At 42.6% G+C, this 14,223-nt stretch overlaps 1 protein-coding gene across 2 annotated transcripts in view; it reads right to left on the reverse strand.

Annotated features, from left to right (window-relative positions):
• The window catches only part of LOC106611160 (uncharacterized protein C14orf132), a 65,743-nt gene that overhangs the window by 9,485 nt on the left and 42,035 nt on the right, over nt 1-14,223 (reverse strand). The gene's annotated exons all lie outside the window — the stretch shown is intronic.

Genomic DNA, 14,223 nt, shown 5'->3' on the forward strand with positions numbered 1-14,223 from the left:
GGGAATAGCCCCGACTTGGCCTCTCACTGGAGCTATGTTGGTGGTTTGGACAGGGTATGAAAATGTGCTGACAAGTTATGGATAGCGACAGCTCTGTATTTTGACAGTGAACAGTAAAGCTGTTTATTTTTCATGGATACTCTCCTTTTCTCTCCTGTCTTTGTTTGGTTTGAGTGCTCTGGTTGTAACGATTTTCCCAAGCTGTAAGGTGTGGTTTTTAGGTTCAGAAAAAACTCAGGGCACTGTAGAATAGGTCAACGAATATATACAGTACCAGTGAAAAGTTTGGACATACCTACTCATTCAACGGTTTTTCTTTATTTTTTTAATTTTTACTATTTTCTACATTGTAGAATAATAGTGAAGACATCAAACCTATGAAATAACACATATGGATTCATGTAGTAACCAAAAAAGTGTTAAACAAATCAAAATACATTTTATATTTGAGATTCTTCAAAGTAGCCACCCTTACCCTTGATGACGGCTTTGCACACTCTTGGCATTCTCTCAACCATCTTCATGAGGCAGTCACCTGGAATGTATTTCAATTAACAGGTGTGCCTTGTTAAAAGTTCATTTGTGGGATTTCTTTCCTTCTTAATGCGTTTGAGCCAATCAGTTGTGTAGTAACAAGGTAGGGGTGGTATACAGAAGACAGCCCTATTTGGAAAAAGACCAAGTCCATATTAAGGCAAGAACAGCTCAAATAAGCAAAGAGAAACGACAGTCCATCATTACTTTAAGACATGAAGGTCAGACAATACGGAACATTTCAAGAACTTTGAAAGTTTCTTCAAGTGCAGTCGCAAAAACTTCAGAGTTCAAGTAACAGACATATCTCAACATCAACTGTTCAGAAGACCGAGTGAATCAGGCCGTCATGGTCTAATCGCTGCAAAGAAACCACTACTAAAGGACACCAAGAAGAAGATACTTGCTTGGGCCAAGAAACACAAGCAATGGACATTAGACAGGTGGAAATCTGTCCTTTGGTCTGATGAGTACAAATTTGAGATTTTTCATTCCAAACGCTGTGTCTTTGTGAGACGCAGAGTAGGTGAACGGATGATCTCCGCATGTGTGGTTCCCACCGTGAAGCATGGAGGAGGAGGTGTGATGGTGTGGAGGTGCTTTGCTGGTGACATTGTCAGTGATTTATTTAGAATTCAAGGCACACCAGCATGGTTACCACAGAATTCTGCAGCGATACACCATCCCATCTGGTTTGCGCTTAGTGGGACTATCATTTGTATTTCAACAGGACAATGACCCAACACACCTCCAGACTGTGTAAGGGCTATTTGACCAAGATTGAGAGTGATGGAGTGCTGCATCAGATGACCTGGCCTCCACAATCACCCAACCTCAACCTAATTGAGATGGTTTGGGATGAGTTGGACCACAGAGTGAAGGAAAAGTAGCCAACAAGTGCTCAGCATATGTGGGAACTCGTTCAAGACTGTTGGAAAAGCATTCCAGGTGAAGCTGGTTGAGAGAATGTCAAGAGTGTGCAAAGCTGTCATCAAGGCAAAGGGTAGATACTTTGAAGAATCTAAAATATAAATATATTTTGATTTGTGAAAATACTGCCCCCTTGGGTAGGGGGCAGTATTTTCACGCCCGGATGAAAAGCGTGCCCAAAGTAAACTGCCTGTTACTCAGGCCCAGAAGCTAGGATATGCATATAATTGGTAGATTTGGATAGAAAACACTCAAAAAGTTTCAGAACTGTTAAAATAATGTCTGTGAGTATATCATAACTGATATGGCACGTGAAACCCCGGGGACAAACCATCCCCCCCAAAATAAAATTCAGCCTACCACTATTTTCAATGGCTGTCACTTATTATAAGGCGAAGTCCTCCCAGATTGCAGTTCCAAAGGCTTCCACTAGATGTCATCAGTCTTTAGAAAGAGTTTCAGGCTGGTTTTTGGAAGAATTTGGCAAAAATTGTAGTTTTTCTAGGTGGCTCCCATTTTGGCTGTAGTGTTTCCAAGCGCGTGAATGAGAGCACGTTCTTTGGTATTTTTCTCCGGTAAAGACAATAATGATTCTTCGTCTTAAATTGTATTGTTTATTTACGTATTAGGGTACCTAAGGTTTGATTATAAACATTGTTTGACTTGTTTGGAAAAGTTTATTAGTAACGTTTGTGATTCATTTTGTATGCATTTTGATGGAGGGAAACTGGGTGGATTATTGACTGAACTGCTGTTTTTATGGATATAAAGAAAGACATTATTGAACAAAAGGACCATTTCTGATGTAACTGGGACCTTTTGGAGTGCCAACAGAAGAAGATCATCAAAGGTAAGGCATTTATTATATCGCTATTTCTGACTTTCGTGTCGCACCTGCCTGGTTGAAATATGTTTTTCATGGTTTTGTATGCGGGGCGCTGTCCTCAGATAATCGCATGGTGTGCTTTCGCCGTAAAGCCTTTTTGAAATCTGACACAGCGGCTGGATTAACAAGAATTTAAGCTTTATTTTTTATATATTACACTTGTGATTTTATGAAAGTAAAATATTTATAATACTGTAGTTTGAATTTCGCGCTCTGCAATTTCACCGGATGTTGGCCAGGTGGGACGCTACCGTCCCACCTGCCCATATTAACACTGTTTTGGTTACTATATGATTCCGTATGTGTTATTTCCTAGTTTTGATCTCTTCACTAATATTCAATGTAGAAAATAGCACAAATTAAAAAAAAAACTTGAATGAGTAGGTGTGTCTAAACTTTTGACTGGTACTGTATGTATTTTGAGAGAGAATAGTAACTGGTGGATGTCAAAGAGACAACTCTTTTCTGTTTGGTTTGAGTGCTCCAATTCGGACTATTTTCCCATGCTGTAATGTGTTGTTGTTGGGTTCATATCAATATTCTGAGAAAAAAAACACTGGGCACTGTAGATTAGGTCATCCATAACAATGGCCATAGTACATGTCCAGAGTAATAGTGCTAAGTGCAAGTACAGAGTCATATTGTGTAATGCTGGTGTTTTTACAATGTTGATGTCATCTTTTGTCCTCAGACAAGAAACCTTTAACTCTTCACAGTGTCAAAGTCCTTTGTTTCACAAATCTTGAGCTTCTTTCTATAGGAAAAATGTTGTTTTTACTCATGAATAACATTCAAATGTGCTTTTCTCAGTCTTTCAATGAGCTTCCTCAGCCTTTCATTCCAATAATTAAAATTACAACAATGCAGTTTGAGAACTGATTAAATGTTTCATTCTTCATTATGAGATAGCTTTCAAAAATTTAAAAAAATGTTTTTCTGTCTACAACTTCAATCCATTAATCATTTACAGTATATAAGCATACATTTGAATCATGTATGCGCCGGATTAAATGTGCAGCATTTAAAGTAAAGTTTAAAAAGTATATTTTACACCCAAAAGCACATGCACTTTTCTCCCACACACACACAGTACTTGGCATTAATTGTAATGTAGCACACTATTCCCATGTTTCTATGTGTGGATGTTAGTCATGCATTTTTTATAGGATTTTTTAAACTTAAAATACACTCACTGGAATCACTTCTCACCGGCCCTGATGAACTGGGTAAAAAATACTGAACACTACTGAGAATTTCCTATACATCTAACCATTTGGTGATAGAGCGTTCGGTCATTTCAAGTTCTTGCATACATAATACACAAACTCAGGTGCATACGGAGGGCATTTATTTAAGTTAAAATAACCAGAATCTCGTTCCTTCTCTTGACCCTTGTTTGCCTCTTTGCCCCACTCTTTGTGTACTCCTGTCTTTGTGTACTCCTGTCTGAAAACGTCTGCTAAAAACTAAACTTCACACCAGTGAAAATCCATAATATACCAGGCCATTAGAGTGTACCAAGGACCTGTAGGCACAGATATTCCACTCCAGAGTGCATGCAAACCAAGTGTCCGTCTTAGAAAACTGAATGCCAGGGTGCTCTGTATCAATCTTCTGCGCTGATGTCACTGTGGCACTCTCCTTGCACTCAATGAGCTTTGTGCTTGTTGCCGGGGGGATGTGCTTAGCAACACATAATTGCTTTTCCTGACAACTGCTGGCAGCTGATAGAAAGGTGCAGCCCCATCTCTTTAATTTTCATTTTATTTAACCTTGGTTTAACTAGGCAAGTCAGTTAAGAACAAATTCTTATTTATAATGGACAACGCTGGGCCAATTGTGCGCCGCCCTATGGGACTTCCAATCACGGCCGGTTGTGATACAGCCTGGATTCAAACCAGAGTGTCTGTAGTGACGCCTCTAGCACTGAGATGCAGTGCCTTAGACCGCTGCGCCACTCAGGAGCCCAGTCTCTAAAGTGGTGAGTTTGCTCCTCTCTGATTTGACACTGCGGGGCATTAGATCATATTGACATCCTCCTCCGATACGTCTCTTTGACTGAAAGTCACATACCCAGGATGATACCCACATCTTCCCCCATCTATATCTGTTATGGCATGCTATTTTAATAAGACCTAGGGTCAAAAGGCTTTGCATTACAGGGGAAAAGGCAGTTACAGCAGAAAAACACCAAAAATTTGTGTGTGGGGGAAACGATGCGCAAAACAGCCAAGCTAGTCGTTTATCTTGTGTGAAAGACACATTTCGGTTGAAATCATTCAGTTGTCCAACTGACTAGGTATCCCCTTTCATTCAGGGTGCAATATTGAGATATCTCCACACAAGTAAAACTTAGTTTCTGAGGACCCAGCTGTGCTTTGAGCTCATTTGAAATACGAAGAGCAGCCAAAAACACAGTCATCCACAGTAAGTTGCATGGCAAAAGGCAATATAGGACCGAAAAATGCCTTTGCTACTGTCAAAAAGAGGAGTATGACAAATAGCTTCTGCTCAGGCCATTACTGTGTAGCTCTGTGACTCACATGTGTGTACATTATTTTCATGTCTGTGATCTGTAATAGTTAAAGTGGTCAGTACTATGACAGATTGGGACATAAATTAAACCTTTCACACGATCAACCACTCATGAAGTTCCCCTTTCTAAAATGTGAGGGTTATGCTTGTGCAGATGAAATTACTTTATTTTTCTACTACTACTACTACTACTGTGATCAGGCAATCATCCCTGAAACCATAAGTATATGACAAGTGGCAGCGATGATCTTCATGTCAATGGAGAGTTGGACTGAAGAGCCACAACATGGGCATAGTCCAATTTACCCAATAAATTACTGGGAGTTTATATATAGAGTGTGCGACTATTTTTATAGCTTTTAGTTTATTGCCGTTAGTCAGCACCTCTACATAAAATTATTTTCTCTGGGTGTGTGCCAGCTCATGTTTTTCATAGTCCAATGACAAATATTATAGTGTTGAGATTGCAATGTGGTGTGTACACAGTTCCCTTTCAGCCCGTCACTCAGTATAACATACTATGGGGAGTCAATGACCAATCATATTCACCTGAAAAAAACTGAAATCATGCCCAAGGGGCAAAATTATATCTTCCTGGCAATAATACCGGAGTTTGCATTCGTTTCCTAAATTCTTTGTTCTTCAGCTTGCCTGAAGGAAGATGGTGTCATGTAATTTACAAACTTTTCAAGCACACAAAGACTACGAGATTCGGCTTCGACTTAGGTGTCTGTTATTGGGAGAGAGTACTCTTCCCCTTAGATGTTGCAATTTTTGGTCTTGGTATCGGTTTTTGTGTTTGCTAAAAACACACTACTTTCTGCTTTGCTTGTGTAGCCAGTACTTCCTTGCTTGAGTAAGATAAGAGTAAGTTCAAAAAGGCTAACCAGCCCAGTTTTAACCTCCGACCGTGCCCTAGGACATCTGGTCTCACAATGAAAATTAAACAAGCACCTCAAGGTTTACAATTTCAAAATGCTCACATTTTGCCGGCTATTGCAGTGGGTGCATTCCAGTGATTGGTTCACGTCCATAGATCTGACGGATGCATATTTTCATGTGTCTATATATCCTCCCTACAGAAAGTTTCTGAGGATAAATTTCGAGGATGTGGTCTATGAGTTTCTGGTCCTGCCTTTCGGCCTCTCCCTATCACCCTGCACATTTTCTATGGTGGAGGAGGTAGCTTTGGCAACAGTGCAGTGCCAGGGGATCAGAGTATTGGCCTGAATGATTGGCTGGTTGTTGTGGAGTTGAGTAACAGGTGGAGCTTCACACTGCCACACTGGTCTCCCAATATTCAGTCTCAGTTCATAGTACATCACAATAAATGTTCTTTGACAGTTTCTGGGTCTCGTTCTGGACTCGGTTCTGAATCATGCATTTTATTCCCAACAGAGGAGGGTCGCATTCCGGCACTGTCTGGCACGGTTCCTCTATGATAGCTATGGTGCCTCTGGAACTTCTGTTGATACATCTGTTTCAGCACTGGGTGATTGCTATGCATCTGGATGCATCTTGCCACTGCCATGGGGTTGCTCAAGGTATCTCCTTTGTGCCTAAGGGAGGGACCTACGACTGCTGTTGCAGGTGGTTCTCATGGGCCGGGTAGTGTCCCGCAGGGTGATAACGACAGATGCAGTTTTACTGGGATGTGGAGCGCTGTGTGTGTGCTTCTTGGAAAAAGGGATTTGGGCAACAGCGCAAAGGGCGCTGCATATCAGTTACCTAGAGCTACTGACTGTTTTGCTGGCACTGAGGCGTTTCCTTCCGATGTTGGAGGGCCAGCATGGGTTGGTAAGTTCTGACAACAGGAGGGTGGTGGCGTTCAACAACACGCAAGGTGGGGCCCGGTCTCTCTCTCTCTCCTAAACCTGGCCTGTTATCTGCGCGTAGGGAGCATTTCCTTTCAGTCAGGGCGACTTATTTTCCTGGAGCCTGCACCCCTCTTTGGTTGCCTAGATACGGGACCGGTTCAGCAGGGCCAATGTAGATCTTTACTCATTGCAAGAAAACACACATTGTCGTCTGTTCTTCTCAATGAGGGATCTGGGCGCTCGGTTAGGAAGGATGCTTTGACGTATCAGTGGCCTTGGACCCTTCTCTATGTGTTTCCTCCGGTGGACCTGATTCAGGCCACTGTGGAGAAGGTCCGTCAGGACAGTCGGTTGTTTATTCTTGTGGTTCCCGGGGTTCATCTACCTGTTGAGTGGGGACCTGTGGAGGGTTCCGTGTCATCGGGATCTATTATCCCAGGCGCACGGGAGTGTTTGGCTCCCACATCCGCAGATATAGGATCTGGGTTTGGCCCCTGAAAGGTTGAATTTGATGGCTACGGATTTAACTCCGAACAAGATTGCGACTATACAGTCGGCGAATTCGCCCTCTAGGAGAGGGTTGTATACATATAAGTGGCACATGATTGAGGGTTTGTGTCAAGTTAAAGGAGTTTCTCCTTTTCAGTGCTCTTTGGGTGGACTTTTTTATGTTCTTGCAAAAGCTTTCCTTTACACATTGAAGGTTTATATGGCAGCCATTGCAGCGCATCATGTAGGGATTGACGGCTCTATCCTGGGGTCTCATCCTCTGGTGTTGAGGTTCATGAAAGGTGTGCTTCGGCACAGACCATCGTCTAAGCCTATGGCTCCGACCTGGGACCTGGCTTTGGTCCTGGACGCTCTGCGTGAACCTCCGTTTGATCCATTGGAGTATGTGGACCTTTCCTACAAGACTATCCTGCTCATGGTCATGGAGCTATCAGTAAACCCTTCCTGTTTGGAGTTCGCACCTGGCGACTACAAAGTGATTTTACGTCCTAATGCAGCTTTTGCTGCCAAGGTTATGCCTATGTCTTACAGGTCCCGGGCTTTCGAGCTGTTCCCCTTCTCACCTCCTCCGTTTGCTTCCAGTGAACAACAGAGGTTGCATGGCCTGTGTCCAGTGTGCGCTTTACGCATGTATATGGATAGGACCAAGGATATCCACATTTGTGACCCGCTTTTTGTCTGTTTCGCTAATCCAGCACGGGGTACAGCGCTTTCTAAGCAGCATTTGGTTCGGCCACCTTTTTGCATCACCTGCAGTTGAAGGCATTAACTTTAATCAAATCGCATTTTAATGGGAAAAAACATTCATTGCTACAGAATGTAGTAATTTTATGTCAAAATGTATATCAAATGAGATTTTGTTTTACTACAATGTAAAAACAATTTAAACTGAGCCATGTTGGTTTAAAAAGCTGACTCTTCCAAATGAAACATTTATTACTAGTGCACCTAAGGGAGTTATGAATTGCTTATGGGATAGTATGTTATGTGGTGATAGTTATCTGCTGAACAGACAGTGAGCAAGGGTGTGTGTGTCTGTGTGTGTGTGTGTGTGTGTGTGTGTATGTTAGGGGTGTGACATTTAAATGTTTAAACGCATTTGGGATGGTTAACGTTAAGAAAAAAATCCCTAACCGAAAACCTTTATTTTTCTTTGTACAAAATTAAATCACAGTGCAGTTATCACAAAAATATCACTAACAGGTCCAAAACATCATCATAAAGGCACAAATAAACATTAAACAAACACCTAAAGTTACAATGAAGGAAGTAGGAGATATGAATCTTTCTAATTATTTGTCATGGATATAAAGCGCACGTCATTGTCTTTAACAGTTGGAAAAATGGCAGTGAGACAGGGAAGTGACAGCAGCGAATGTCCTGTATAGCAGTACTTTGAAAAGTTAAATGAGAAGGTGATTAAATGCAAACTTTGCGAGGTGGAATTGAGCTACAGTGGCAGTACAGGTGCAATGTTGAAAGGGAGGCACCATGAGACCCAACCCGTTGCTGGCACCAGTGTATAAAGGGACAGAGTGAGAAAATCACAGCGCTGATTACAGAAATGATTGCAGTTAATATGCAGCCATTGTCACTGGTAGAAGTCAATGTCGGCTTTAATACTCAAATGGCATATCTAGAACCAGACTACAAGATACCAATGTGGAAAAACCGTGATGCCTCTGATGGAGAAATTGTACAATGATTGCTCTGCAAGTAAAAGCATGAGCTCTTAAACACCATACGTGGCGTTAACAACAAATTGTTGGACATCTACGAACACATCACTGCACGGAGCCATGACATTGATGAGAAGAAGGGCATAAAGTCGCATGTACTGACAACAGAACATGGAGAGGCACACAACAGAGAACCTAAAACGGCATTAATACCATTGTCACTGAGTGGGTGGGGGACAGCAGTAAGGTGAGCGCCATCTGGTAGGTAGCCAGAACTGCAGTTCTCCATAGCGGTCATGCAGACCATATCTGAATTGTGAATTCAGGTCATTAAAAAAGTGATATAATTATGTTTAACCTGTTTAGGATAGGGGGCAGTATTTTCACGGCCGGATGAAAAACGTACCCGATTTAATCTGGTTATTACTCCTGCCCAGAAACTAGAATATGCATATCATTATTTTATTTGTATAGAAAATACCCTAAAGTTTCTAAAACTGTTTGAATGGTGTCTGTGAGTATAACAGAACTCATATGGCAGGCCAAAACCTGAGAAGATTCCATATAGGAAGTGCCCTCTCTGACCATTTCTTGGCCTTCTATAGCCTCTTTATGGAAAATAGAGGATCTCTGCTGTAACATAACATTTTCTAAGGCTCCCATAGGCTCTCAGAAGGCGCCAGAACGGGGAATGATGACTCAGTAGGGCTTTTGGAAAATGGTCGATCTGAGAACAATGACACGGGTGCGCGCGTGCATGTGACGACTCCATTTTTACGAGAAAAATCGCATACAAATTGATTTTAAACAGCGTTTGACATGCTTCGAAGTACGGTAATGGAATATTTTGAATTTTTTTGTCACGATACGCGCCGGCGCGTCACCCTTCGGATAGTGTCTTGAACGCAAGAACAGAACGCAGCTATTTTGATATAACTATGGATTATTTGGAACCAAAATAACATTGGGTGTTGAAGTAGAAGTCCTGGGAGTGCATTCTGACGAAGAACAGCAAAGGTAATCCAATTTTTCTTATAGTAAATCTGAGTTTGGTGAGTGCCAAACTTGGTGGGTGTCAAAATAGCTAGCCATGATGGCCGGGCTATCTACTCAGAATATTGCAAAATGTGCTTTCACCGAAAAGCTATTTAAAAATCGGACACCGCGATTGCATAAAGGAGTTCTGTATCTATACTTCTTAAAATAATTGTTATGTTTTTTGTGAACGTTTATTGTGAGTAATTTAGTAAATTCACCGGAAGTTTGCGGTGGGTATGCTAGTTCTGAACGTCACATGCTAATGTAAAAATCTGGTTTTTGATATAAATATGAACTTGATTGAACAAAAAATGCATGTATTGTATAACATAATGTCCTAGGAGTGTCATCTGATGAAGATCATCAAAGGTTAGTGCTGCATTTAGCTGTGGTTTTGGTTTTTGTGACATTATATGCTTGCTTGAAAAATGGGTGTGTGATTATTTCTAGCTGGGTACTCTCCTGACATAATCTAATGTTTTGCTTTCGTTGTAAAGCCTTTTTGAAATCGGACAGTGTGGTTAGATAAAGGAGAGTCTTGTCTTTAAAATGGTGTAAAATAGTCATATGTTTGAAAAATTTAAGTTTTGGATTTTTGAGGAGTTTGTAATTCGTGCCACGCTCTATCATTGGATATTGGCGAGGCGTTCCGCTAGCGGAACATCTAGATGTAAGCGGTTTTAAACAAGAAAAAAATGGCAGTTTAAATGTTAAGAACATTTTTACATTTGTCACATCCCTAGTGTGTATTAGATATAGAGCACTCATGCCTTGAAGGATCTTACTGTAAGCTGCCATGCCATGTCCCTGCGCAGACATGACTAAAGTTCTTAGTGCTCTATTTTAAGGTGGCGCTAGTGTCAAACGGACGTTAGTTTTCAATTTTGTTGTGTAAAAACTGTCGCATTGGCATTTTCCAGCCCTAACACTACGTTCGGTAATTTACCTGTCTTACATCAGCTCGCTTGCGCTCAGATGGGAGGGGTGGAAATATTTGAGGTGTGTCCTTAAAAACATGATCCAAAGTGCTAATTTCAGCCAGCGCTGATAGGGATATTTAAGACCAACCGAAGGCTGGTTTTAGCAGTAACGCAGTTGATTATGGCATGAATTTAGACAGCGGAAATGCATCCTATCCAGCCGTGACATGCATAGAACAAGAGTAGCCTAATGTGCTTTTGGTGCCTGTATACTTTGTATTTAGAAACATAAAAAACAAATGTTTTTCCCATTTTGTTTTATTTGGTTAAAAACTAAGCATAGCCTCCCCTTCTCTCAACAAAGGCTTTTTTTTGTCCTGCCCAATGTAATCCCGAAGTAGTCAAAACTGTTGATAAAGGGTTTGGCTCCTGAGACCGCTTGGAAATAAATTATTATTTAAGAGGAGTAAAACAGTGAGCTAACATTCCCTTTTTATCTATGCATTGTAGGCAAGCCCACATTCTTTTAGCCATGCAGGTCTCATGCCCATCATGAAACGAGAGATGAGAACCTCAGTGAATACCGGTGAACCTTATCTGAATCACTACATTTTACATTTATTTGTTGTTGTTGGTGTTATATACAGTTGAAGTCGGAAGTTTACATACACTTAGTTTGGAGTCATTAAAAGTTGTTTTCAACCACTCCACACATTTCTTGTTAACAAACTATACTTTTGGCAAGTCGGTTACTTTGTGCATGACACAAGTCATTTTTCCCAACAATTGTTTACAGACAGATTATTTCATTTATAATTCACTGTATCCAGTGGGTCAGAAGTGGGTATCATCCCATCATTTATGGGAGTACCATCTACGACCTGCACGTCTGCTCTGGCTTGCTGCAGGGTTGGATCCTGGTGTTGGGCCGTCCCGAAATTAGTCATGGACCCTGCCAGGTCTGCTGGTTCTAGATAGTCGTCCTCTGGATTCAGATCGACCCCAGCCCCACTAGTACTGGGCTGTTCATTATCAACAAGGTTTGCCACTTCATCCTCATCCTCCCCTACTAGTACCTGTGAGGTTGGCCCCTGGGAGACCTCTTTTCTTGGCCTTGGTTGAAGGCCCCATGCTTCTTCCTGCTTGGTCAGGGTTGTTGGCTTCTCAAATATGCCGTTCTTTTGGCCTAACTTCGCAAAGTTAGGAAAGTATCTACCCAATATTACATCATATGGCATCTTTGGGACCACACCGACCTCATAATCCAGCAGACCGTCCTCTGTTTGTATGCTCACTAATGCTGTGGGGTACAGACGGGTATCCCCATGAATGCACGTAACACTGATATCCTGACTTGTATCCAGTTTATGAGTCGGCACTAGGTTTGCAACGACCAGGGTTAGCATACTGCCGGAATCCAGTAGTGCTTCAACCTCTTTCCCTTCAACCTTCACCCTGCACATATGTTTGTTTCTTGGTCTTTCAAATACAGTGGTTACCACAGGACATGCATACCATATCTCATCTTCTTTTTCACCGAGGTAACATTGCATTGGTTCTTCTTTAATAGGGCAGTAGGCTGCAATATGTCCCGGTCGATTACAATTGTAACAGATAATAGGGTTTCGGGGGGGAGACCTCCTCGACCCCCAGTCCCGGTTTCTGGCTTTTTCCTTAGTGTCTCGGCCCGATTCTGATTCTTTCCTCATGGCCCCACACTGCTCTCCTCCCCCTCCACCTGTTGGGACAGTCTTACCCTGTCTGCTGGTTCTCCCAGGCCTGGGGAATGGGAATCTTTCCTCCTGCGCCTGCTCAGCTGTTCCTGCCGTACAATACCGTTCAACCAGGCCTACGAGATGGTCGGCGGAAAGTACCTCGTTCTGGCCAACCCATCGTCGCACTTCTTGGGGTAGACCTCGCTGAAACTGGTTGAGTACGATGGTCTCGACGACCTCGGCGGACGAACGGGTCTCCGGTCGCAACCATTTCCGTGCCAAGTGAATCAAGTCGAACATCTGTGTTCGGGGGGGTTGTCCCGGTCTGTAGGACCACTGATGGAAGCGGTGTGCCCTCACGGTATCGGTCACTCCCAGTCTAGTCAGAATCTCTCCCTTGAGTTTATCGTAATCCTGTGCATCCTTCAACTCCAGGTCGAAATATGCTTTTTGAGCGTCCCCTGCCAGGTATGGTGCCAGAAGCCCTGCCCATTCTTCTTTCGGCCACTTCTCCCTCTCTGCCGTCCTTTCGAAGGTGGTAAGATATGCTTCCACATCATCCTGCGCTGTCATTTTTTGAAGAAAATTATTGGCCCACCTTTGGGTATTTGCAGCTGGTAACTGAGCCCCAATTTGGTCCGCTAGCCCCTTTAGGCCTTCTCTTAACTCCCGGGTGTTTCTCTCTTGCTCTTCTCTGAGCAGCTAGTTGGTGCGGTGCTGGACCTGTAACGTGTCCTGATACATTCGCATTGCATCCTGATGAGCTATTTGTTGAGCTCTAGTTGCCTCTTGTTGGGCGGCCGCCGCTTGTAACAGGGCCTGTATGGCTCCCTCCATACTCATTTTCCTGAAAAAAACTGTCCTAACCAAACAAAGCCAAAAAAAAAAAAAACCTGACTCCCCTTTGGAGTGCTAACTAAACTTTTTTTTTTTCTTACTTCTACCTAACCAGCGGTATGGTTAATCCAATGCCCACATTCTCCACCACGTGTGGCAAACCTCTTCAAAGCTAGGAGCGTTTGTCACGAATTAAGTGGGATCTGTCACCAAAGTCAGCCCAGAATTAAAGTTCTTTCGAACATGACAGTACCTGTATGTTTGTTTCTCTGTCCTGGTCCACCCAGGCCACAGGTAAGGTCAAGGATAGCAGGGTTCGGTACACAAATCTGGTTCTCGGTAGGTCCAGGTCTAAACGCCAACAGGTAAGTCCAAAACAGTCCAGCTTGTACACGGTAAATCCAGCCAATGTAGATTGTCTCTCTCTCTATGGTTCATAGATCCTTCCCGCCCTCTCTCTTCCTGGTTTTTCTTGACTCTTTATCTGTGGGTCGGCTCCACCTTCTGGGAATTGTAGTTTTGGCAGTCGGCCATTTTGTGATCTGTAGGTCTGATCAGGGTGGCCATTTTAGTGATCGGGCAGAGCCCGTTTATTAGTTCTGCCCTCACATATCTGCCATTTATCACTCGACCCCCTTCTTTGCCACAATATATATATATATATATATACACACAGTGAAATGCTTAATGGCAAACACATGCTTCCGGAGCGAAATTGCTCAAAGTGCAATTAACAACAGAAGTCATTCATAGAGACATGAATGGGTCTTTTATGCAGTAACAGCAGCAATTGCACCATCATCACAGGTGTTTGTTCAGCTG

Source organism: Salmo salar, chromosome ssa09 (assembly GCF_905237065.1).
Source record: "Salmo salar chromosome ssa09, Ssal_v3.1, whole genome shotgun sequence".
Lineage (NCBI taxonomy): Eukaryota > Metazoa > Chordata > Actinopteri > Salmoniformes > Salmonidae > Salmo > Salmo salar.